Source organism: Bos javanicus, chromosome 14, assembly GCF_032452875.1.
Source record: "Bos javanicus breed banteng chromosome 14, ARS-OSU_banteng_1.0, whole genome shotgun sequence".
In the NCBI taxonomy this organism is placed as follows: domain Eukaryota; kingdom Metazoa; phylum Chordata; class Mammalia; order Artiodactyla; family Bovidae; genus Bos; species Bos javanicus.
Window position 1 is genome coordinate 14,739,724 of NC_083881.1, and position 24,542 is coordinate 14,764,265.

A 24,542-nucleotide genomic window follows, 5' to 3' on the forward strand; every position below is an offset into this window, starting at 1 on the left:
TGGAACAGTGGTAAAGAACCCACCTGCCAATGCAGGAGACTCAAGAGATGCATGTTCGATCCCTAGGTTGGGAAGATCCCCTGGAGTTGGACATGGCAACCCACTCCATGATTCTTGCCTGAAAAATTCCATGGACAGAGCAGCCTGGTGGCCCACAGTTAATGGGGTCACAAAGAGTTGGGCAAAACTGAGCAACTGAGCACACCACTGGGTACTAGTTATTTCTCTAAGTACTAAGGTGCTTCTCCCTCTTGGTGCTAGGTACTTCTCTCTAAGTACTAAGGTGCTTCTCCCTCTTGGTGCTAGGTACTTCTTTCTCTCAGTACTAAGGTGCTTCTCCCTCTTGGTACTAGGTACTTCTCTCTAGGTACCAGGTTGCTTCTCCTACTAGGCACTTATTCCCACTAGACAATAGAAGGAACTATCTGTGGAAATGAAAAATTTCACTTTATTTAAATGTCATAATCTTTAGCAAGGCACACTGCCTTGTAGCAGTGGTTCATACTGCATACTAGAACACAGATATATCATCCATATCCGTATTCTTGCCTGGGCCTACCTCCAGGGAACTCTGATTCAAGCGGTCAGAGTAACTATCATGCACCACTGGGTTTGAGAACCATAACCCCAGTGCTTTCTACGTCCCAAGAAAGGGCACTCACCCACATAGCACTCATGGGTCAAGGAAGGAACTCTCTCCAGCAGACAGCTGAGAAGGCAGTACAGGTAACGCCTGCTCCGATCTCAACTTTATCTTGAACAGAAAATGGAAAAAAATCTTGCTGAAAAATCCATTTGCTGATATATGTCTCTTGGAATTCTAAACCTTGCACACCAGCCTGATTGAAGTAGGTTTTTTTTTTTTAATTAATTAAGAGACTGGCAAATAAATAAAGGAATCATCTCTGTTCTTTAGCCAAAACTTTTCCTAAAACACCTGCAGGGGAGGGAAGGCAGTTTAAAGCATGAAGACTCAAAATGCAAGGAACAGTGTCAGAATCCAGACAGGTCCAGCAGGAGAAAGAGAAGCAAAGATTCGGTATTAACTCTGCTCCATAGACTAATGTGACCCAGTATTCGTCAGTCTTTCCCAGCATTCCCAATGTGACAACAGAACTGCTCTTCCCATGAGGAAACAGGAGTAAAGCAGAAGAGAGAAGGACGGTGTGCCTTCAGCACTTTCATGGAAGATGAACATGTTGATGCAATTTTACATGTCTCTGAGCCAAGGCAGGAAGGTTAGCAGCATCTGTGGAATATTCCAGAAATAATACCAGCCCCATAAATCCCAGGGCAAAGCCTTATATCCTTTCAATTCTTTATGTGCTCCTTCAGTCTTTATTTAGGCAGCCAACTCGTAGATGGCCCAGGCACACAATGGGTGTTCCAATTACCTGAAGTAGAAAAAGGAATCAGCTTCTTCTCTTGCATCCCAGGTGGCACTCGTGATAAAGAACCTGCCTGCCAACACAGGAGACAAAAGATGTAGATTCGATCCTTGGGTCCGGAAGATCCTCTGGGGCTGGGCACAGCAACCCATTCCGATGTTCTTGCCTGGAGAATCCCATGGACAGAGGAGCCTGGCGGGCTGCAGTCCAGTGGGTCTCAAAGAGTCAGACACAAGTGACTTAGCACGCAGGCATGATGCTTTAAAAAAATTTCTCAGACACCATTATATTAAGGGGAAGCAGAGCTGTTCTCTCTTTCGAACAATTGTCTTCCGGCTTCAAACCACCTGAGACCCAGCCCCAGCCCTGTCTGATCCCCACTCCTCTCCCAGCTCACTCCATGACCTGGGCAAATCACTTGACTTCTCTGTACCAAGATTTCTCTCTAATTAAGATGATGGCAGTCGTTCACCCTGCCTCCCAGGATTGCAGTGAGAATCGAGTTTGCACAAACTCAGGATGGTGACTGCATGAGGCTCTGTCGGCACCCATGCAGATGGAGGCTGCAGAGAATGGTAGAGGAAGTGAGGGAGTGGAGGTCTGCCCTGCCCCCCACCCAAAGGGCGGTGACGAGGCACGGGGAGGAGCGTCCTGCTGCTGCTGACCGTGGTAATGTCACGGACGACTGCAGCCGTGACGATGACCCTTGTCATCTCCGAGTACAGCCTTTGTACACAGGCTGAGCAGCAACCAGGTAGAAAGGGGAAAGACAGGGGCAGACAGCAGTTCCTCCTCTCCCTGGGAGCCCACCTTGGTTGAGTGCATAATCTACCCAAGGAAACTCACATGATTTTAAATTTTTTTTTTTTTTTTGCAATACCTTTTTGTTTAAATTAAGGATGAGGGTTCCATGGAAGGTGTCAAAAAAAAAAAAAAAAAAGATCAGATTAGAATGGGTGGTGTTGACTGCCACTGATAACCAAGGATCCACGCAGTAATGTTGGTAGCCCGCCTTTCTGCCCAGGTGCTCAGCAAACCAGTACAGATGGCATCTGACACCTGGACCCATGGGAAAAGCAGGGTACCCCTCCCTCAGGGATGCTCTCCCAGGATGTTACAGCAATCTTTATGAGCCAGAGAGCAGAGGAGGGAGGAGGGCAACTAATGTTTGCTGAGTGCTAACCAGGTAATCCTCCCAATTATCCTCTGCAATAAAAATCATTATCCCCATTTTACAGATGAGACAACTCGAGGTTGTAGAGATGGAGTGACTTGTCCAAGATCACATGGCCAATAAGCAGAGGAACTGGAGCTTGAGAAAAGCCTGGCTCAAAGCATTGTATGCTAAGTGCTGTGGGAAATGAGAAATAAATATTCCAGAGTTAATATGCTCTTTAAGGAACTTTCAGTCCAGTGAGGGAGATGAACAGGTGCAACTGACATAAAAGATAAGATGGAATACAATAAATGGTAACACACAATGAAAGGACTTTAAGGGCCCAGAGGAGGGAACAACGAATACTGACCCCAGATCTAGATGGCATTTGAAGGGGACCATGAAACATGAGAAGAACCACAGCAGGGGGAGAAGAGGGACAGGCGGGGAAGGAAGGAAGGGCAGGGGGGAGAAAGACTAGCCCCAGTAAAGGCCTGGGGTCCGAGAGCATCTGTCAGGCTGCCCAGAGTCACCAGGGCAGACCCCACGTGACTCTCCTGCTTCCAGTTCCTTTCCTTCCAGGGTAGGATCCAGGCAAGGCTCACCAGGGCTTTCAGAAACTACGCTCCTCCACAAACCATGAATTGCCACGGGCTTGTCAGGGCTCCCCGGTAACTCAGTTGGTAAAGAATCCGCCTGCAATGAAGAAGACCCCGATTCAATTCCTGGGTGGGGAAGATCTGCTGAAGCAGGGATAGGCTACCCACTCCAGTATTCTTGGACTTCCCTTGTGGCTCAGCTGGTAAAGAATCCACCTGTAATGCAGGAGACCTGGGTTTGATCCCTGGGTTGGGAAGATCCCCTGGAGAAGGGAAAGGCTACCCACTCCAGTATTCTGGCCTGGAGAATTCATGGACTGTATACTCCATGGGGTCACAAAGAGTGGGGACACCACTGAGCAACTTTCACTTCATTTCACTTCACTGTCGATCTCCCCGATGTCCTGTTCCCTCTTTCAGGCTGCACTCACTCTTGACAGGACTCACTTTCCACTCCCACCATCCTCCTCTTACTCTGGCGGGCCTCATCCTAATCAGTTTGAGGGCTGGACGTGGTACCCTCACCCTAGGCGAATCAGTCTCCCTTCCAATGGGCTCCCGTCAAGCCTTCGTTCCCATGGCACTTACTCAGCTACACAGCACTCACCAGTGTATGTATCTTTATCCCCCGTGAGGCTGTGAGCCTCATGAGAACAGGGCTCTTATTTAGCTTCCAACTATAACACAGCTCCTGGCACATAGGAGGTGATAAGCAAATAAAGTAGAATGGTAGGCTGAACCAATAAAATGACAATGGAAAGAGATGAGAAATGAGGAGAGAAAGGAAATGGGGGGGCCAGGTTTTGCGTTAGAGCAGGGTTTTTAAGCCAGGTTAATTTGTTCCATTTTTATCGTGCAGCCAGTGGGGAAGGACTGATGGGTTTTGGGGAAAGAAGCGATACATCTTATGCATCGGGGTATAGCGTGACTGCAGAGAGAGAGCAGGGCTGGAGGCAGGGAAAGTCTTTAGGAAGCTTTTGTGATGGCTCAGACAAGAAATGAGAAGGTGGACATATGACTTATTTGAAGAAGCCTTTTAAAAACTGGAACATACCAAGGGGGAAAGGAGGGGTGGGACGAATTGGGAGATTGGGACTGGCATGTACACACTGTGGATATTATGTATACAATAGATAGGGCTTCTCCGGTTCTCAGCAAGAAAGAATCCGCCTGCAACGCAGGAGTTGCAGGAGACACAGGTTCGATCCCTGGGTTTGGAAGATCTCCCGGAGGAGGGCATGAAACCCACTTCAGTGTTCTTGCCTGGAGAATCCCATGGACAGAGGAGCCTGGCAGGGTAGAGTCCATAGGGTCGCAAAGAGTCAGACATGACTGAAGCGACTTAGCACACACGCGTACACATGCATATAATAGAGTACTAATATTACCAGTGCTCTGTGGTGACCTAAATGGAAAGAAAATCCAAGGAAGAAGGGATATATGTGTAAATATAGCTGATTCATTTTGCTGTGCAGCAGAAACTAACACAGCATTATAAAACAACTGTACTCCAATAAAAAATAAAAAAAAAAAAACCCACTGAACCCAGAGGACACAGAGCACATTCAAGCTCTAGCTAAAGTGGCCAAGAGCTGTCCTGGATGGTTGGCAGGATTCCATGACACCAGACAAGACTGCTGTGCACAAGTCTGGGGAGGGGTGAGAAATCGCCATGTGTACATCAGAGCTCTTAAGAAATATTACATGAATAAGTGGAAGCCTTGGCAAGCACTTCCCTGGGAAACCGCCTATTACATGACTAAGTCCCTGAGAAATCTCTGTTGATGGCCTGGCGGAACCTTCGCCGGCCGAATCTCTCACTGAAAACCTCAGAGGGCTTCTGGGAGCATGTGGATTATGGGCTGTGGGAATCTCGGGTCATAAAACTTTCGCCCAGCTGCTCAAGTGCCCAGCCGGGCAATTAAGAAGGATGCTTTCAAGCAGATCAAAAGACTCTAGTGAGGTGATCTCAGGAAGCTTCCTGCCCTCCCTGTGAGGAAGGCAGGAGTCAGGACTCATTATCCTCATTTTACAGATGAGAAAAGTAGGTTCCCTGGTGACTAAGTCCCTTGCCTGAAGTCAAACAACCAGCAAAGGGTGGAACCCAAAATAAGCACCACAGTCACCCAATTCCCAGGACATCCATCATCACTCCAGAAGCTAGATTGCTTCTTGGGAAGTCTGGAGCCACGTTTGGGATGTTAGGGCTTGGAGTTGTCCACAGGATCTTTTCCAACCATCTGGTACCCACAGACACTTCCATGCACACGCAGTGACTTTGCAACACTGAGATGTCTTGATAGTATACCCAGGCCCCCAAACCTAACAATAACAGCCCAGTTACTCCTTGGCAAACCTATATGCAAGCCATTTAAGAGGACACACTTGATCTTAGCTGTCATCTTAGAGAACTCCTCAAGTTCATAAAGTCATGTCTGATTTCAGATCCCAGTTCTGCCCTTGCTCTTCCCAGGACCTAGTCAAGTTACTGAACCTAAGACCCACTTCCCACATCTAGGAACTGGAGCTATTCAGAAAGGATGTTGTGAGGAGTCAGTGAAGTCAGACACATAAAAAGCACAGCAGAAAGCCCAGCACGGAGTAACCATTCAATAAATGTCAGCAATCATGAATAGCTTTGCTCGTAGGAGTGATCTGAGTTTGAAAAGTAACTCTCCGTTCTCTGTCTGTTCATAGTCTGGCTATTAAAGAGTTAAGTTCAAATCTTAGTATTTGACCAACTCTTTCCCTTCTGGACAAGGAAGTTTATTTTTGCTCTTAATAATCTCAGCTACTGGCCATGTTTTAAACAAGAGGTGATTCATTTCTCTTCATTCAGAGGATACCTGTTAGAGCAAGAATGCTGTGTCTGGCTGGCCAAGGCCTTAAAATTCTCTCTGGAGTCCTGCCTTGTACCTCCCTTGTCATTGTCACCTGGTCATCAACAAGTCCAGTGTCCTACCAATTCAAGGCAGCTGACAAGGAGAGGCCAGAGGCTGGGATTCTGATGCAAGGTGGTACAGGCAGCTGTGGTCCCTGACTCCAACATCATCTTCACCTGGGTCGATTTTATAGCATCTTCTGACCTGGAAGACGGTCTCTCCATATGAACCCTGGTTATTTAATGCACTTGAAAAGTCAAGTCCTTTTATAGGTTGTTGTTCTTTTTCAATATTATGGTTGCACTTCATAGACACCAATGTCCCACCCTAATCCCATCAGCCCACCCCGCAGATCATCAGCAGTTTGGTGACAGTTCCCGTAAACTCTGCTGCCTTCTTGCCCCAAATCCCTACATCTCTTGGTCTGAGCTCTTTCTATGCCACAGTAGTGCGTTCAGCCCTCTCTGGGGGCAGGCCAGGGAGATAATGCCTCCATGAGTGACCCTCAACTGATACAGAACAAGAACTAATAAATACCCCAGTGAGCCTACCCCTCCGTGGGGCAGCTTTGAGATGAGCCAATACTGCCTCTTAAAGGGCCCGTAGCACAACTCAGGCCCAGTGCACATGGTGACAAGTGACTCATCTGCGCGCCTTCACTGGCTTCCGCCTTTCCCTGGATCAGTTCCTCACTCCCCAAGTGAAGCTTCCTCAGATCACCTCCATTTTGACTGCTGGCACTCAGAATCTCTGCCTGGGGTCTGCTTTTGGGAGAATCCAAACTAAGGTTCTTCAAAGAAAGTTGCAGTTATACTAAAAGAGCACAAACCATTTTACATTAGGCAGACACTGTGAAATATGATATAGAGCAAGTCTAAAATGAATAAAACCCCTGGTTACAAAGTCTCTGTCTCAACAGACTCCTGTAACACTGTTCTTGTTGCTCAGTCGTCCAGTCATCTCTGACTTTTTGTGACCCTGTGGACTGCAGCACACCAGGTTTCCCTGTCCCTCACCATCTCCTGGAGTCTGCCCAAGTTCATGTCCATTAAATCAGTGATGCCCTCCAACCATCTCATCCTCTGCCCCCTTCTCCTCCTGCCTTCAATCCTTCCCAGCATCAGGGTCTTTGATGAGTCGGCTCTTCGCATCAGGTGGCCAAAGTATTGGAGCTTCAGTTTCAGTATCAGTCCTTCCAATGAGTATTCAGGGTTGGTTTCCTTTAGGACTGACTGGTTTGATCTCCTTACTGTCCAAGGGACTCTCAGTCTTCTCCAGCACCACAGTTTGAAAGCATCAGTTCTTTGGTGCTGACTACCAGTTAACTCAAGGTCAGGGCCTCGTTCACTAGTCATGCCAGCCATGATCATGAATATGATGTGAATGCTTCCAGAGTCTGTAGCCAGCCAGTGCTGAGCTCTCAGAAATAAATGAATTAGAGTCTCCAAGACCAAGAGGATCAGCTTGAGTGCAATGGCTCAGAAGTTTCTGAGTAGCCTCTTTACATCTTGGAACTTAACTCAGAATCTGCGAGCATAGAGGTTAAAACCAAAGAAAACAAAAATTAGAAATACTCCATTTAAATCTCCTTGTCTATTGAGAGCAAGGTGGCTTTATCTTACAGACCAGATGCAAACAGAGGCAGGCATTTTCCCCGGATCATCAGGGAACACAGTGAAACGCTGGACAGAGACAGTGGCCCTGACACAGACACCAGTCACACCAGCCTTGGCAAGAGCCTCCAAAGCTTGGCTGTAGACATCGGAGCAGAAAGTTGGAGCTGAAAAAGGGAAAAGTAAACACTACATGGGAGCCAGAAGGACAGAGTCCACAGGTACACACGAGCCATCCCCTGGGACTCCAGAAATAACTGAGGTGAGACTCTTGGCAAGGACCCCAAGGCCATAGTGAAAGAGACTAGCACCAGGTGAGCACAGATAAATCAGTAAATACATACATATATATATGTATGTATTGATGATGATAAAGGTGATGGATGTGACCCTGACTCTTGCCCAAACATGTGATCCCTGGGGACTAAGGAATATAAAATCATGTTTTTCCTAATGGTATTGTAAGTCCCTATAGTACAGCAACTCACCTCACCTTCTAGTGTGTTGTTAAACACTCAACACTAGGTGAACAATATAGATGAAGAGAAAGACACAATTTTCTTTTCTATTTAATGAAAGAAGTGAAAGTGTTAGTCACGTCTGACTCTTTGCAACCCCATAGACTGCAGCCTGCCAGCCACCTCTGTCCTTGGAATTCACTGGACAGAGGCAAGACACTGGAGTGTGTAGCCATTCCCTTCTCCAGGGGATCTTCCCAAGATCCAGAGGTGGAACCCAGGTCTCCCGCATTGCAAAAAGATTCTTTACTATCTGAGCCACCAGAGAAGTCCTTGTTTAATGAGCTTAATACAAAAAGTTTAAGCTTCCTGCCCTTGTCCCTTGGTTAGAGGCTGCTTTTTCACTGGGTCTGCTGAGGACAGAAGCCTGTGTATTCAGTGCTTCACACTGGCCTACTCATCATCACATCACAGCCAGACCCACCTCAAATTGGAAAGTACAACCTCAAAGCCCTCCCAGGGCCCAGCTCTAAGAACAATGAACCCAGAAAACGTGGAACGGAGAAAGCATCTTTGCAGGCATGGACCATTTCCAAAATAATAAATGACACTGCTATAAAGCACAAAGTGTGGGGGTCCCTTGTTTCACAGCAACAGGTAATTAACACACCCTCGACTGAAGGGCTGCGCCCACACTTTAGATAACACCATTCTGAAGGACCGACATTAAGTCACCATTCCAGTGGGGTGAGTGGGATAATGATGAAAAGCAGAGGCAGAAAGCTAGATGAGAAGTCAAAAGCCTCGCATTCTGGTTCCAGCTCTATCAAGACTCCCCAGCTGCGTGAGCTCCGTGAGATCATTTCCTCTTCTGTAAAGTGGAATTCATGATAAATACCCATCTTACGTCACACTGTCATTATTAGACTCAGATGACAGAACCCCAGCAAAGCTTTGTTAATACATGAGATTATATCCCAAGTAAGGGGTTATAATCATCCACGTTATCAAAATCATTCTTATGGATGGATGTTACAAAGTAAAGCTGGCCAAAGTTAAAATGGTTCAGTCAAAGTAAACAGAACCCACTCCGAGTATTTGGAACAAGGTGAAGTTAACATGGGAAATGGGCTACGCAGCTGATGGAAAGGCTGGAAACCCCACCAAGAAGTAATGGGGCCACCCAACGATTAATAATAGCAGCAAGTCCCTTAGCTGGAGGGACAGAGAGAAACGGCAGGATCATACAAACCCAAGGCCTGGGGTCATCTTATAAGAATGACCCCAGGAACCATGGTGGGAGCCAGAGCCAAGAACGAAATGCAACCTCTGCCACACGCTTCTGAAGGTGTCGGGGAGAGGAAATGCCCTTTCCCATTTCTCCCTTCCTGATGCCCTTCAGTAATGGTCCAGTGTCTCCCATGTGCCAGACCCAGCCAGAAACCAGCTAACACAGGAGTGACAAGTGGACCTGGAGCCAACAAGCCCTGGGCCAAAGAAGCAGTCTGTTCAACCAGAAATGCAATAATACACTGGAAATGGAAGTAACACACTACAAAGTTCCAAAGACTCAGACTCCAAAAGATTGCCTGGCCATTCATCTGGTGCAATCCCTCATTCTCCAGGTGAGGCTTCAAAGAGGACAATGATATGACTTGCCCCAAATCAGCTGGCTAAGGGCAGCCTGGAACCAGGGCCTCTGAATTCCCAGTTCATAGCTTTTCTTCACAGCGTTAATTTTACCATAAAGACTAGCAGAGGCACTTGAGCTTCACAACAGGAGGTATTCCAATAGTTGATTTCTAAGATGGCTATTTGAACCTGAGAACTCACTTTCCCCTGAAACAAGGTTATCTTGGCTGACTGACGGTGGTCCCAGTCTGGCTACTGAGCCCACAACACGAGAAGAAAGGAGGGCTTCCCAGGTGGCTCAGTGGTAAAGAACCCACCTGACAATGCAGGAGACTCGAGAGATGTGGGTTTGATCCCTGGGTTAGGAAGATCCCCTGGAGTAGGAAATGGCAACCCGCTCCAGTATTCTTGCCTGGAGAATCCCACAGATAGAGGAGCCTGGCAGGCTGAAGTCCAGGGGGTCCCAGAGAGTCAGACACTACTGAGCGACTAAACACACACGCACAACAGGCTGATGAGCATCTTTCTCCCAGGGCAGAAGAGAAGAGAGTCTCCCCCATGTGCTTGCTCTGTCATCCAAGGTGTGATGGGCGTGGGGACCCCCACCACCCCTACGGCTATTCCTTCCCACAGTGGCCATTCCTGGGGCTGCAGGGCCAGCAATGGAGTAAAGAGCACCTGGAAGGCTGAGAGCAGGTTCTTTTTTTGTTCGTTTAATACCTTTGTACCCTCAGCACCCTTCCAGTAACCAGCCCAGCTCAGTCCTGTGATTGCCAGCATGCCCTCCCTAGAGGGGTCTGAAATAGCAACTTCAAAGAATAGGCGCTATTATGAAATCACTTTATATTAGGAAAATGAAAAAAAAAAAGTCTTTTGTTTTTCTACTACAAGTGAAACAGTAAAATTTGCGTGCATAAGCACAAAGTGCTCTTAGATGGTGAGGAAAGTGAGGGGAGATGCTGAGAGATGGGGGCCTGTTATCTGTGAGATGAAGGCCCCATTCTCCGGGGCTGCAGTGGGTTCATTCTCCTGCGATTTGGGCAGAGGATCCTTTAACTGCTGCAAGGATGCCCACACTAGATCTTCTGGTTTTGGACGTGGCTCCTACAATTCGTGAGCTCCAATTTCAATAACCAACCACCCAAAAGAAAGAAAATACCCATCCACCCAAAAACGAGAATGAGGGCAAATTCCCCAGGAACTTAAAATGCAACTTTGGTGCTAATGCAGAAATGGAAACCGAAATACACTTTCTGCTCTGCAGGTCAAAACGCAGAGACGTATTTCCTCAAAACTTGACCCTGCCTCCCAGCTGCAGAGAACAGGAAATCCAAGTCTATAGAGCTTTGCTGCATTCACACTCCAGTGGCCTCGGCCGTGAAGCTTCCCTACCCTGCGGGGTGGAAGTGATTGGTCCCCATCCCTCACCCCCTGCCCCTCTTTCTTGTTCCCATCCCACTGGGTCAAGGACACCAAATACAGTCCCACAAGTAGAGCACTGGCCAATTCAGGAGATGCCATTTCCGTCAGCTGCGGTGCGAATGGCACCCCCCGGAGTTGTGCCACGCTTCTATTAGAACATCTTGCCGATGGCAGTGTTAAGACTGACACCTACAAGGCCACAAGCTTCTGGCTGAACTACAGTCATCTCTGTGACTCTAGCACCTAACACAGTGCCTGGTACAGAGAATCTCGATGTGAACTTGAAGGGATTTCAGAAGCAATGAATTTGAGAGGAGAGTCAGCACCCCCACTTAGACAGGAAATAAGTAGTTATTTTAAATAGCAGTAGCATCCTAATTAAAGTACGGATTCTTCTTCAAATAACCTTGGATACTTTAAAGAGTAAATATACAGAGTGATTAAGATCTCTGGCTCTGAGATCAGAAGGATTTGGTTTTGAATCCTTGCTCCACAACTACTAATCCAAAGGTCTCTAAGCCTTAGTCTCCTCATCTGTGAAGATCTACTAAGATCACGCCTTAGCCTAGTGTCTGATACACAGTAATGTACAGTATGTCTTGGGTGTAATGATGAAGTAGATTGTTAATGGCAATTAAGCAACAATTAAATGTTAATCCTAAAAGGCACATTTTAGTTATCAATATTTATATCCCACAAGAATGAATATGCCCAGGGCATACTGAGTGCTTGTGTGTGTGTGTGTGTGCGCGCTCAGTCGTGTCTGACTCTTTGCAGCCCCATGGACTGTGGCCCACCAGGTTCCTCTGTCCATGGAATTTTCCAGGCAAGAATACTGGATGGGTTATGGGTTACTATTTCCTACCCCGAGGGGATCTTCCCTACCCAGGGATCGAACCCAAGTCTCTTGAGTCTCCTGCATTGGTGGATTCTTTACCACCTGGCCATCTGGGAAGCCTCTGTTGAGTGCTTAGTTAATGCTTATTGAATGAGAGAGAAAGGAGAGACCTAGTGAGAGAATGAGAATCAAGGGTGGAGGGGAGTGAGTAGGGAGAGGGAAGAAGGGAGGGTGGAAGGGAAGAGGGCATTGAACCATGAGTCTGGAGAGATACAGCTTCAAATTTGACACCACTAACACCGTGACCTTAAGTCCCTTTCTTGGTCTCAATATACTCCTTTTTTAAGATCAAAGGTCATTAGTCGATGTCTCAGGTCCCTTCTCTATGTCCCCTCTCTCCTCTCTCCTGATCCTTTTTTGCAGCTTTCCTTCACATCCTGCAGGTGGTGCTGCTGAGTTAAGAAGAAAACCTGTTTTTCTGCAGCCTGGTTCCCAGCTGCCAAGTCTCTGCTTGAATAGCAGACTGGGAACCAGAGAAATCACTTACTTGTTGCTGAAAATGCCCCGGGGCAGTAAACGAATCATTCCGTTTCCTTTCTCGCCTACTTGGCCTCTCCTAGTGCCATGAAATCTCTCTGGGTGTGGGGAGGCAGCTGGCCCTGAAATTCCGAGTCCAGTTCCACTACTTCCTGGCCAGTGACCTTGAGCAAAGGCATTTGCCCTTTTGAAGTGTCAATACGGACAGCCCTGGAAACAGTGGGAAAATTTGTTAAGTAGTGTTCAGCAGTTGAAGAGCCCAGTGCCTGGCCCATAGTAGATATTCAAGAAATTCATTTGCCTTTCCTTCCCTGCTTTTCACTCACTAAGGACTACGGCTAGTGTTGAGAAGAAATGAACTGTGCAGTGCCAGAGTGATGAGGAGGTGGGCTTTCCAAGGGGATTCACTGAGGACAAGACATGTCATCTGAGGCTGGAAAGATGAGAAGGAGAGATGGCCCAGGCAAAAGGGCCACCCTATGCAAAGACAGCCAGTCTTACCCAACTCCCCTGCCCCATACTTTACAGACTGATCCTGAGTCCAGTGGCTGTGTCTCCTGAGCCCAGAGCCCACCTTGTTCACGCCTCTACGAAGGTATCTGCCTATGTTGTAAGTTATATATATCCAGTCATGTCTCTTTAAGGACTAGGAGTGAATTTTATTCATCTTTGCCTCCCTGGAGCCTGGCACAACAAATGCCTTAATGAATAGATGAGCTGACGAATGTACCACCTTGGCATCATCCTGGCCCTTTTTCTCTGCACGCTAAGTTGATTCAGTCATGTCTGACTCTTTGCAACCCCATGAACCATACCCTGCCAAGCTCCTCTGTCCAGGGGATTCTTCAGGCAAGAATACTGGAGTGGGTTGCCACTTCCTGCTTCAGGGGATCTTCCCAACCTAGGGATTGAACTCATGCCTATTATGTCTCCTGCATTGCAGGTAGGTTCTTTACCACTAGCATCACCTGGGAAGCCCTCTCTTTTTCTCTAAGCTTTTTTTTTTTTTTTTTAATGTGGACCATTTTTAAAGTCGGTATTAAATTTGTTACAATATTGTTTCCATTTCACATTTTGGTTTTTTGGCCTCCAGGCCTGTAGAATCTTAGCTCCCTGATCAGGAATCAAATCAACAACCCCTGCATTGGAAGGCCAAGTCTTAACCACTGGATTGCCAGGGAAGTCCCTGATCCAGTCGCTCATTGGATGTCTCTATACGTAGGCATCCTGACCTTTAGCTGCACCTCCCCCAACACGTATTTACCCCTTGATACCTGGTGGGTTCTCAATACATGCTCACATTGTTGAAATTAAGTTGCATTTTCATTTACTGAGTACCTGTAGTGTGCTGGGCACTGGAGATGCAAAGATATGCAAGGAAGGGCTTATTTTAGAAGAATAAAAGAACAGGAACACATATGCAACATTCGCTATGTTCATATCCCACGGCTAAGTGCTCTGTACATACTCTTTCTTAATGCTCACCAAACCCTATGAAATGGGTACTATGATTAGCACCATTTCACAGGTGGGGAAAGTAAGGCCCAGCTGGGGAGACTTGTACAGGATGGCAGAGCCAGACTGAAAGCCAGGAGTCTGACATGAAAGGCCTTGCCACTCACCACTGTGTCGTGAACATGCACAGGTGTGTGTTTACAAATCACGTGTTCAGTGTAGGAGAGCTCAGGACTGCAATGGCAGTTGGGGAAGATATCCCAGAGAAGAGTCAGGAAGGGCTTTCCAGATGGATCATGGTGCCAGTGGGGAAGGTGCTGGAGAGGGAGAGGAAGGAACATTCTAGAAGGAGAGAAGTGTGCAGTCTGCAGGGAACATGGCAGAGAGACAGAACCTATCTGGGAGACGCTGGCTGCTCCTCCCCTCTGGAAGGTCAAGTGCTGAGTCTAGAACAGGCCATCTCAGGAAAAGACACACAGTACTAGAGACTCTCCAGATAAGTCTAAAAATAGAAAGCTCCCCCCCCACCCCACCCCTTTTGGAGAGCTGATCTGTGTGACTTGCCTGCTTTAGTCTGGGCAATCAAAACATACAAAGGCCCCAAACCCTTATTCAACATTCACTAAACACCTACCACGTGCAGGAACTTACCCATGAGCGCCCGATCTGGGCTGTATATGTTGTACTATGAGAGCTGGTGGAACAATAAGGTTTGAATCTGTCCAGGTTTGAATCTCAGCTCTGGTAAACACTCACCTTGCACAAGTTACTTCTCCCGTCCATGTCGTGTTTCCTCGTGTGTTAAAAGAATACTGATAAACAGCAATCATACAGGACTGTTGTTTTAAATGAGTTCTTTCATGTAAAGTGCATAGAACACAGCCTGGAAGATAGTAAGCACTTAGTAGATGCTGGATATTTACATGTGTGCTCCCACTGAAAATTTACTCTTGATTGAACACCTACTAAGTAAGAGAACCAGGGGGCCAAAATGGTATCACTTGTGCTAAATCCCATGATATCAAAACTGGATTTAAAACCTGACTTACCTGCAATTTCAACCTTCCCCCAAAATGTGGTCTTAATCACCCAGTCTGGAATTTTCCGGTTGGCACCATTGAGGTAATCTGTCATGGGGGTGTGTCCCTCCCCACCCCTTCCTTTGACAGGCAATTCGCATGACAAAGATGCCTGCTGGTCCTTTCCCCAAAAGAAGAAATTTCTGGCCTGAAATGATGTTTTCCTTTGCAACATTTTCCTTTGCTAAAATGATGTTTTCCTTTGCCCGTCCTGCCCATAAACACCTTCCATTTGGTCCAGCCCCTCCAAGTACCTGTCTATCTATTTGATGTGTGTGTGTGTGTGTGTGTGTGTGTGTGAGTCACTCAGTTGTGTCTGACTCTTTGCGACCCCAAGGACTGTAGCCTGCCAGGCTCCTCTATCATGGAATTCTCCTGGCAAGAATACCAGTCCAGTGGGTAGCCATTTCTTTCTCCAGGGTATCTTCTGACCCAGGGATCAAACCTGAGTCTCCTGCATTACAGGCGGATTCTTTACCTCTGAGCCACCAGGGAAGCCCATTTACTCCATGGTATGTGGCCTGATTCATGAGTCGTTGAGTAAGGCCAATTAGATCTTCACATTTACTCATTGAATTTTGCTTTTTAACAGAGATGAGTAAGACTGCAGCCACTGTACTCCAGCAGAGTAGAGTCTAGTAAGACTGAAGCTTATGATGGAAGTGATTACAACACCGAGGAATAGTCCTATATTGATAATAATAATAAAGAATTCTCATCTGTGGGGTGATTCTTGGGTATGAAGCTCTGTGTAAAGTTGCCTGTGTATCCAATCGTCCCCACAGAGCTTTAGAGAGAGACCATCATTGTCTCTAGTTCTGCTTGAAGAAACAAGACTTCTCAGGAAAGGATGCAGCTGGTGGCTCCGTTCAGAGCAGAGGACACACTGCTAAATAGGGTGCTCAGAGCTGGGGGATAGGGAGTGGGCACGGGGAAGGAGCAAGTTCACCCTCCAGCGGGTGAGAGGGGAGGCCACACAGAGGAAGTGATGTCTGAGCCCTGCCTTAAAGGGTGCTGATGCTGAGAAAGACAGGGGACTCGAGGGCGGGGGCGAGGGGGAGCACGGAGCACGTGCCCCAGAGGTCTGGGGGTAAGAACCGTGAAGGAAGCTGGGGTGTGGGGAGTGCGTAGCTATGGGGTTCAATCTGTTCCTGCAGAAGACGGAGACTTTTTGCAGGTTTCCAGTCAGGGACACGCTGCTCTCCACTAGCCCTTCGGCCCGCCCCGCCTCCGGAATCTGGGCCAAGCCAGGATCCTCCGGCTTCTCATTAACGCGCGGGTCCAGAAGCCCGTCCGGCCTCCATACGGCGCGTAAATAATTGACAGTGATGGAGCGTGTTTATGTGGGATGCCCGCCAGTCGCCTGGCTGCTTCAGCCTCAGTGCTTCCTCTCGCTCCGCTGGCCAACAAGGTCCCCGGGGACCCGCAGGGAGGCTCGGAGGCTCGGGAGCACCCGAGGACTCCGTCCAGCCCGGCCGTGCCGTGGGAGGCAGGGATTTCACGGTCCGGGAACGCCCGGAGGCCTCCGTCCTGGTTCCCAGGGAAATCACATCCACTCCAACCCCGTGAAAGCCTGAAGGGGCCTTTCCAGTTCTCAGCACATTTCTCAGAAAACAAGTTAGAAAGGGCTGAGGCAGCCTGGCGGACAGGGCCTAGGCTGGGCCTGGAAGTGAGGAGCTGGATGGGGAAGGCCGGGTGGGTGGGGGGTTCCTGCCTGAGCCTGCAGGCACTCGGACTGTAAGATCCTCAGCCCCGTATTCTACCTATCCCCCGTGGAAAATATTTAATCCATCTGCCAAGTGCAAAAATTTAAATGGAACAAGTGTGACTGTGATTATTAAGAAGAAATATACATATTTGCTCTTCATCCTGGTTCCTTACATAGAATTCCTAAAACTCTTGGAATTTCCGAGGTGAAGAGAGTGATCAAGGTGTCTTTTGTTATTTAAGTGAGGTAACTTTTGGAAAGCCCCAAGTTCACCTAAGAATAGGGGCTGGTTGCCAGGGAGACCAGCCAAGTGATTACAGGGTGGGAAATTTCAGCCCTACCCTCTAACCTCTGCGGAGGGGAGAAAGTCTGGTGATTGAGTCCAGTTGCCTAAGGCCAATGATTTAATCAATTGTTCTGACTTCCTGAAACCTCCATAAAAATCCTTTCATATTCGTTGTAATAAACCAGTAGTCTGTGAGTGAACTGATTTCCTGAGTTCTGTGTGTCGCTCTGGCAAATTAATCCAACCCAAGGAGAGAAACATGGGAATTTCCAATGTATTGCTAGTCAGAAGCATAGGTAATGATCTTGACTTGCAATAAACATCTGAAGTGGGGGTAGCCTTGTGGGACTGAGCCCTTAGGCTGTGAGATATGATGCTACTTCGATAGCAGTAGTGACAGAATTCAGTTAAGTTGTAGGACACCCAGATGGTGTCTTGAATTTCTTGGCAGTGTGGGAAAAAACACATGTCCGAATTAGTGTCAGTCATATGGGTAAAATGAAAATAATATCCAATTTAATATGATCCTGTGACATGGAACAACAGACTGGTTCCAAATAGGAAAAGGAGTACGTCAGGGCTGTATATTGTCACCCTGTTTATTTAACTTATATGCAGAGTACATCATGAGAAATGCTGGGCTGGAAGAAGCACAAGCTGGAATCAAGATTGCTGGGAGAAATATCAATAACCTCAGATATACAGATGACACCACCCTTATGGCAGAAAGTGAAGAGGAACTAAAAAAACCTCTTGATGGAAGTGAAAGAAGAGAGTGAAAAAGTTGGCTTAAAGCTCAACATTCAGAAAACGAAGATCATGGCATCTGGTCCCATCACTTCATGGGAAATAGATGGGGAAACAGTGGAAACAGTGGCTGACTTTATTTTGGGGGGCTCCAAAATCACTGCAGATGGTGATTGCAGCCATGAAATTAAAAGACGCTTACTCCTTGGAAGGAAAGTTATGACCAACCTAGATAGCATATTCAAAAGCAGAGATATTATTTTGCCAACAAAGGTCCATCCAGTCAAGGCTATGGTTTTTCCAGGTCATGTATGGATGTGAGAATTAGACTGTGAAGAAAGCTGAGCGCCGAAGAATTGATGCTTTTGAACTGTGGTGTTGGAAAAGACTCTTGAGAGTCGCTTGGACTGCAAGGAGATCCAACCAGTCCATGCTAAAGAAGATCAGTCCTGGGTGTTCATTGGAAGGACTGATGCTGAAGCTGAAACTCCAATACTTTGGCCACCTCATGCGAAGAGTTGACTCATTGGAAAAGACTCTGATGCTGGGAGGGATTGGGGGCAGGAGGAGAAGGGGACGACAGAGGATGAGATGGCTGGATGGCATCACCGACTTGATGTACATGAGTTTGAGTGAACTCCAGGAGTTGGTGATGGACAGGGAGGCCTGGTGTGCTGTGATTCATGAGGTTGCAAAGAGTCGGACATGACTGAGCGACTGAACTGAACTGTGACCTTTATTGAAGTTGCATTCAGCTACATTGTGACACCAACAACTGTTATATACAAATTTGCATCTAAACCAAGTCAATGAGATGTTGTGAATTCAGTTGGGTATGGAAGCTGTAGATAAGTTCAGGCTGAATAGAAAGCTGCCTTTGTTCAAATCTAGGCAGAAGAGGAGATGGCTAAATTGTATAAGGACTGCCACCAGTTAAAATTAGTAAGAAAGCTTCCAAAATTTAATGAGATATTCTGATTTTATTAAATTCTTGCTGCAACTCTGAATTATGTTATTAAATACGCTAACTTGTAATACTAAGCTAAAGAAAACCTGGCAATGGCTTCATCACGAGTGTGCACACACACACAAATTCTCATTATTCATGGTAGTTATGTTTCATAAAGTTGCCATGAACACTGTATTAATGCTGTACCACTGTTCCTAGGGGAAATATAAGATTAGGTTCCTGTGAGCCTCTGGTCACAACATTTTCATCAATCCATCAATTCATAACCTTGTTTTATATGTGTTTCTGTTTAAAGGTGTTGGTTTAGTCACTAAGTCATGTCCAACTGTGCAACCCCATGGACTATAGCCCACGAGGCCCCTCTGTCCATGGGATTTCCCAGGCAAGAATACTGGAGTGGGTTGCCATTTCCTTCTTCAGGGGATCTTCCCAACCCAGGGATCGAACTTGGGTCTGGTGCATTGCAGGCAGATTCTTTACCAACTGAGCCACCAGGGAAGCCCATATTTAATTTATGTTGTTGATTCACCAACACTGAACTCGCAATTAACAACACTATGACCCACGTCTGAAAGAAGTTTAGTTCATACACCTATATTCCCAATAAGATACGTCATAACCATCTATGCTTAGGGCACCGCACAATATAAGACACTTTGCTTGGGGGCAATTTTAAAGAGCAAAATCACCCAAAAGAAGCCCCCAAATACTCAAAAGATGGCACTAAATAGAGTATAGAAAGGACCCTTGTTTACAATACAAGAGCTTAAGTAAGAAGACTGTGCACTGTTCAGGTGGGAACGTGCATGCTGGGTGAGTCAAATGTTTTCACTGTTCTACACATGACCACAAATGATTGTGAAAGAACCGCGAATATAAGTTTAGGGGTTGCAAGCAAATATTAGCAAGTACGCAAATTTGCAAAAGCAGACTTCACAGATAATGAGCATCAGTGGTGAGTGGTATACATATTATACTCGAGTATGGTCCCCAAGGATGCTGGCCCTTTGGGAGCCCTGTCCTCTGGTTTCAGGCCCTCCAAGCAGATACGGAACAGCTGCAGCTGTGGTTGGCGGCTTCTCATGGTTCTGAGCAGCACTCACATGCAAAGAACGCTTAGCCAATGCTTTCTCTGTGGACTGCTTAAAACAGCCTGTACTACTCTCTGCCCAGGAGTCGTCTCCTGATACATCCTCCCAGTTAGTGCCAAAGGCTCACCCTCCTCCTTGAGCCCCCACTTGACTCCCACACGGGCAGCTGAACACTCCCATCTGTCCCTGGCCTCCTTGGACCTTGTGTGATAACAGGATCCATTGTCCTTTCTGTATCCCCACCTAGGGTTCTAGACCCAGAAAGCAGAAACCACATCTAGTTCATTTTTCTTTTTCATTCCCCATACCTGGCGCAGTTCCAATGACCAGGAGCTGCTGAGTGTTTGAATCACTGAACAGTAGAAATGACAGGGTCATTCCAGGCCTCAGGATGCTCAAAGTGGGGACCATGACCAATCAGCAGTCCCACTGGGGAGCCTATCAGCAATGCAGATTCCCTGGCCCCTCCCCAGACCCTTGGAACCAGAATTTCTGGAGAAGGGTCCAGCAATCTATATTGTAACAAATGTTCCAGAGTATTCTTGTGCCCACTAGATTTCAGAAGCTCTGAGTTTGTTTGACTCCCCCCCACCCCATTCCTTTACAGTGGAGGATTGGTAAAGAGACACGTTTCCCCAAAGGCACACATTTGGTTAAGGGCAGAGGTAGAGAAAGAGCCCACAGTTCTAAGTCTTGATCCTGAGCATCCCACAGTGGGGAGACAGCAACTGCCCTTGCTCAAACCAACCCTTCGCAGTGTTTGCCCACAAGACAAGCATGGTTCTCATCTTGGTCCTCATTCATGGATCTCCTCTTCCTCTTCTTCCTCCCCCTCCTTTTTCTTTTTCGTTTCCCCTCCTCTTCTTCCTCTCTCACCCTCTCTTCCTCTATCCTTCAACTTGGGGAAATAGCTTAAGCTCTCGGGCACCTACTTCCTTTGCATGTCAAATGGCAACAACCACCCCTCCCCTGGCCAATTCAGGTCAACCTAAAGAACACAAGTTACCTCCAAGTGGATGCTCTGGTGCTGACTGGAATGACACAATTTAGGGGAAAGGCCTTGAGAAATTAAAAACGTCCACTCAGAGGGCAAGACTTAGCTTTAAAGCTTTCCCCCGTTAGGTTGTCACCCGGATTCCCACCACCAACCCTCCCTGCCCCCACCATCCTCTCCCTCAGCTGTGAGAACAGGATTTGTTTTTCTCTGCAGTGGGCTCTGGGTTATACATACAGGCAACTAGGTGAATGTTCTGGGAGGCCGTTAGGGTTTCTCAGAATGAGTCATTTTTTCAAAAATAACAAAACCTCTCGACATCACTTGATTTCAGCATTCTTGCCAGGCTCTTGTAACCTCTTTTGCAATTGCATTCCAAACACGCCTGACTTTTTTCTCAGGCTTGATGGCAAGTCCCCCACTCCCAGCAGAAGAACTGAGAGACAAAGAAACCAAGCCCCAGGATCTGCCCATTCTGTCCAGAATATGTGTAGATTTCAGATGCTAGGAGGGAAATGTTTTGGAGGCTTTGGATGTTGGCAGGGGGCGGGGGTGCATAAGATCAAAGAAGCTGCCCTGGCTTCCAGCCTGCAGTTACTCACTGGACTTTGACAAACCACCCTGCTGCATCTCCTTCTTGACCCCAACTAGGACTGAATAAGGATCCCAAGGGGCTTCCCAGGTGGCACAGTGGTAAAAGAATCCACCTGCCAATGCAGGAGATGCAGGAGACTTGGGTTCCATCACTGGGTTGGGAAGATCCCCTGGAGGAGGAATTAGCAACCCACTCCAGTATTCTTGCCTGGAGAAGAGCCTGGCCAGCTACAGTCCCTGGGGTCGCACAGAGTCGGACACGACTGAGCAACTGAGCATACATGCACGCACACACTACAAGGATCCCAAGAGTGATAACTAGCCATTGCTTAACGTGTCGTGGTTTTACGAAGCACATTTCACCTCCATCACCTCCTGTGCTGATGAGAACATTAGAAGTTCCTGGAGAAGTTTGGAGAAAGTGAACGTCTTGCCTGAGTTCTGACAGTTGATGATGATGATAGTCTCCACGCACTGAGTGAGCCAGGCGCTTTATCGCTTGTATCCACCCATGCCCAGATAGGTTGTTACTCTTCCCATTTTCTAGATAGAGAAACTGAGGCTCAGAGAGGTTAAGTAACTTTTCCAGTGTCCCACAGCAAGTGGCAGAGCTGGAACTGAAACCCAGATGTGCCTGGCTTCAAAGCCTGTATCTTTTCCAAGCTCTCAGAGGCAAATCCTGCTCTCCAAACACTTCGCACATTATTCCACTAACACTTATTGTGGATTTGAATTTTCACTCTATGTACCTCCATTCTATGAGCTCCTCAAAGCAAAGACGGTGCTTCATTCATCTCTGTACCCTCAGCACACAGCTTGCTAATTGACACAGAGGTACACACCCACCTTTGGATGAAATCCCTGACAGACTCAACCTCTGGCCCTCAAAGGGCAGAACTGGGTGTGTCCCCTACACTCACTGCTACCCCCATTCCAGAGCACTCGGAGCCTATGGTCTCCAGGAAGTGTCACATCTAAACCAGCTCCTTGTACCTCCTGACCTTGGTAAAGACATCTCACATCCCCAAGTTCCCAGCTTTCTCATCTGAGCAAATATGTTACTGAGCAGGAGACCTCAGAGGACCTCCAGGCTCTCACAAGTGATGCTTCTGAAGGGCATTGAGATTCCTCAGGAAGACAGGGCCTAGCACATTTGTCGGTTGAATAATAGTTGTTTGCAAAAAGGGCGCCGCAGAACTCATTAAGAGAATCCATAACATTGATCCAGTAGTATACTTTGCGTTTGCTCTTGTTTCTATAAGACCCTTGCACAAAAGGGAAAGTAAAACCTCAGAAGTCTTAACTCTGTGTGACTAAAATCCTGTGTGAATGAAAAGCAGATATCAATATCACTATTGTGTCTGCATTAGGACTCAAGGTGGATGTCACGTTCCCACAGCCCCCACTCTCTCCAGCTGCCCCATCACGAGGTTGAGTGGGGTGACCCTCTGCCACATTTAGGTCAAGGCACACATCACTTTTGCATTGAAACTGTCTGCTTATTTCTCTCTTCTCCAGGAAGCTGTGCACCTGTATTTATCTATTTCCTACTACACTTTGTACCTGGTGGCTGTTTGTATCTTCAGCATTTAGCCAGAGTGCAAGTAGGAGCTGCCACTTAAGAAATGTTCGATGATGGCGTAACTTCCCCAATTCCAGACTCCTGCAGAATCCTGTTCTGAGGGCACATCCACAGGATAACCCTGGGAACTAGGCAGCGTATCTCTCCTTGTACCCATTTTAAAGATAAAGGCACTAAGACTCAGAATGCTGACAGACTCATCCAACACTGCACAGCCCGGAAGGGGTAGCTCCCACACACAAATTACAAAACCACAGACCATGTGATCTGGGGTGGGAGGGGGTCCTTGATAGCCATGCAAAACAGAGCTTATCCAACCTGGTTTTAACAAAGGAATCTTATTTCCTTTTTCCCCCAGTGAAATCTTACTCAGAATCACAATACAAATAGTTTGGGGGAAGAATCTACCCTTGATAATAAAAAAGTAGAAAAATTAAACACTCATCATTTCAGCCCCTGATCTGGCCCTCAGGAGGAGGGAGGGGGTTCAACAACAACATTGGAAAGCCACTGATCCAAACAGACGTTCTAGAACACTTGCGTTTATGTTCTAATCTTGTGTTCCTTCAACTGCGGCACCTGCTCCCTCAAGGTTGCCTTCCTCATTCAAACACTCCCTTGCGGCCAGCACTGTGTGAAGCCCTGTGCGCAAGGCTGCCGAGGAGGCCCCAGGTAGGTTGGACCTGGGGTCCAAGGATCTGCTTCGGTCCCCAGTCCTACCGTTTCCTGGCTGGGAACCTTGGAAAAGGCGATCTCTTCCCCGGAGCCTTGGCTACTTCACCTCCAAAGTGACCCCAAGGCTTGGACTGAATCAGAATCCGTTATCCCATGAGTGTCAACACACTAAGAGACGGATCTTGACATCTGCACATGCTCCAGAAGTGTCGATGGCATCTGCTGATGCAGGGCTCTCCAAGGTGAATCCCCAAGAAAGACATGAGATCACGTTCATTAGGATGTCCACGATTTTATTTTAATGGTCACAGATCATTCTACAAGTGAATGGCGTTTATGTTTATGGCAGTGATGTTTGTGCTTAAGACATGGATTTAAATGAAAGAAACGTGGGTTGGCTTCATCTCAAATGCCAAGTTAGCAGAATTACAGGCAGAAAATGGGTGTGGCCAGCATGGAGCAAGAAAACCTGAATGGCTGGGGCTTGGGAGCCTGAGTACACAGGTTAAAGAGGAGGGCGGGGCGGAGAGCCACACTCTCCTGTGCTTGGCTTCTGTTTCCCAACCCCTAGCCGGCCGTTTCTCGGAGGTGATGACAGGTGCCTCGCGTTATTCCGTCAGGTCGCGCTGTCTAAGTTGGAAGCCTCCCAGATCCCCTGCAGGTCTCGAAGGGAAGGAGACAACGAGGGCTCTGGAAAGAAGCCTCCAGGAGCAGCTTTTCCGCTCTGCCTCTCGTATCTCCATCTCGATCTGAAAGGCAGCCCCTGGTTGGCAGCAACAGGCTTCTGCGGAAGCCTCCGGATTCCAACGTCGAAGCCGTTTGTTATTTTCAACAAT

The 24,542-nt window shown here is 47.4% G+C and overlaps 1 long non-coding RNA gene across 1 annotated transcript; it reads right to left on the bottom strand.

The window, feature by feature from the left end:
• Nucleotides 1–552: 552 nt before the first annotated feature.
• LOC133260357 (uncharacterized) lies at nt 553–22,463 on the bottom strand. Its single transcript, XR_009740782.1, has 3 exons — nt 20,868–22,463; nt 12,536–14,863; nt 553–3,240 (listed from the first exon to the last, which is right to left on the bottom strand). It is a non-coding gene; the product is annotated as an uncharacterized LOC133260357 (long non-coding RNA).
• Nucleotides 22,464–24,542: the final 2,079 nt, after the last annotated feature.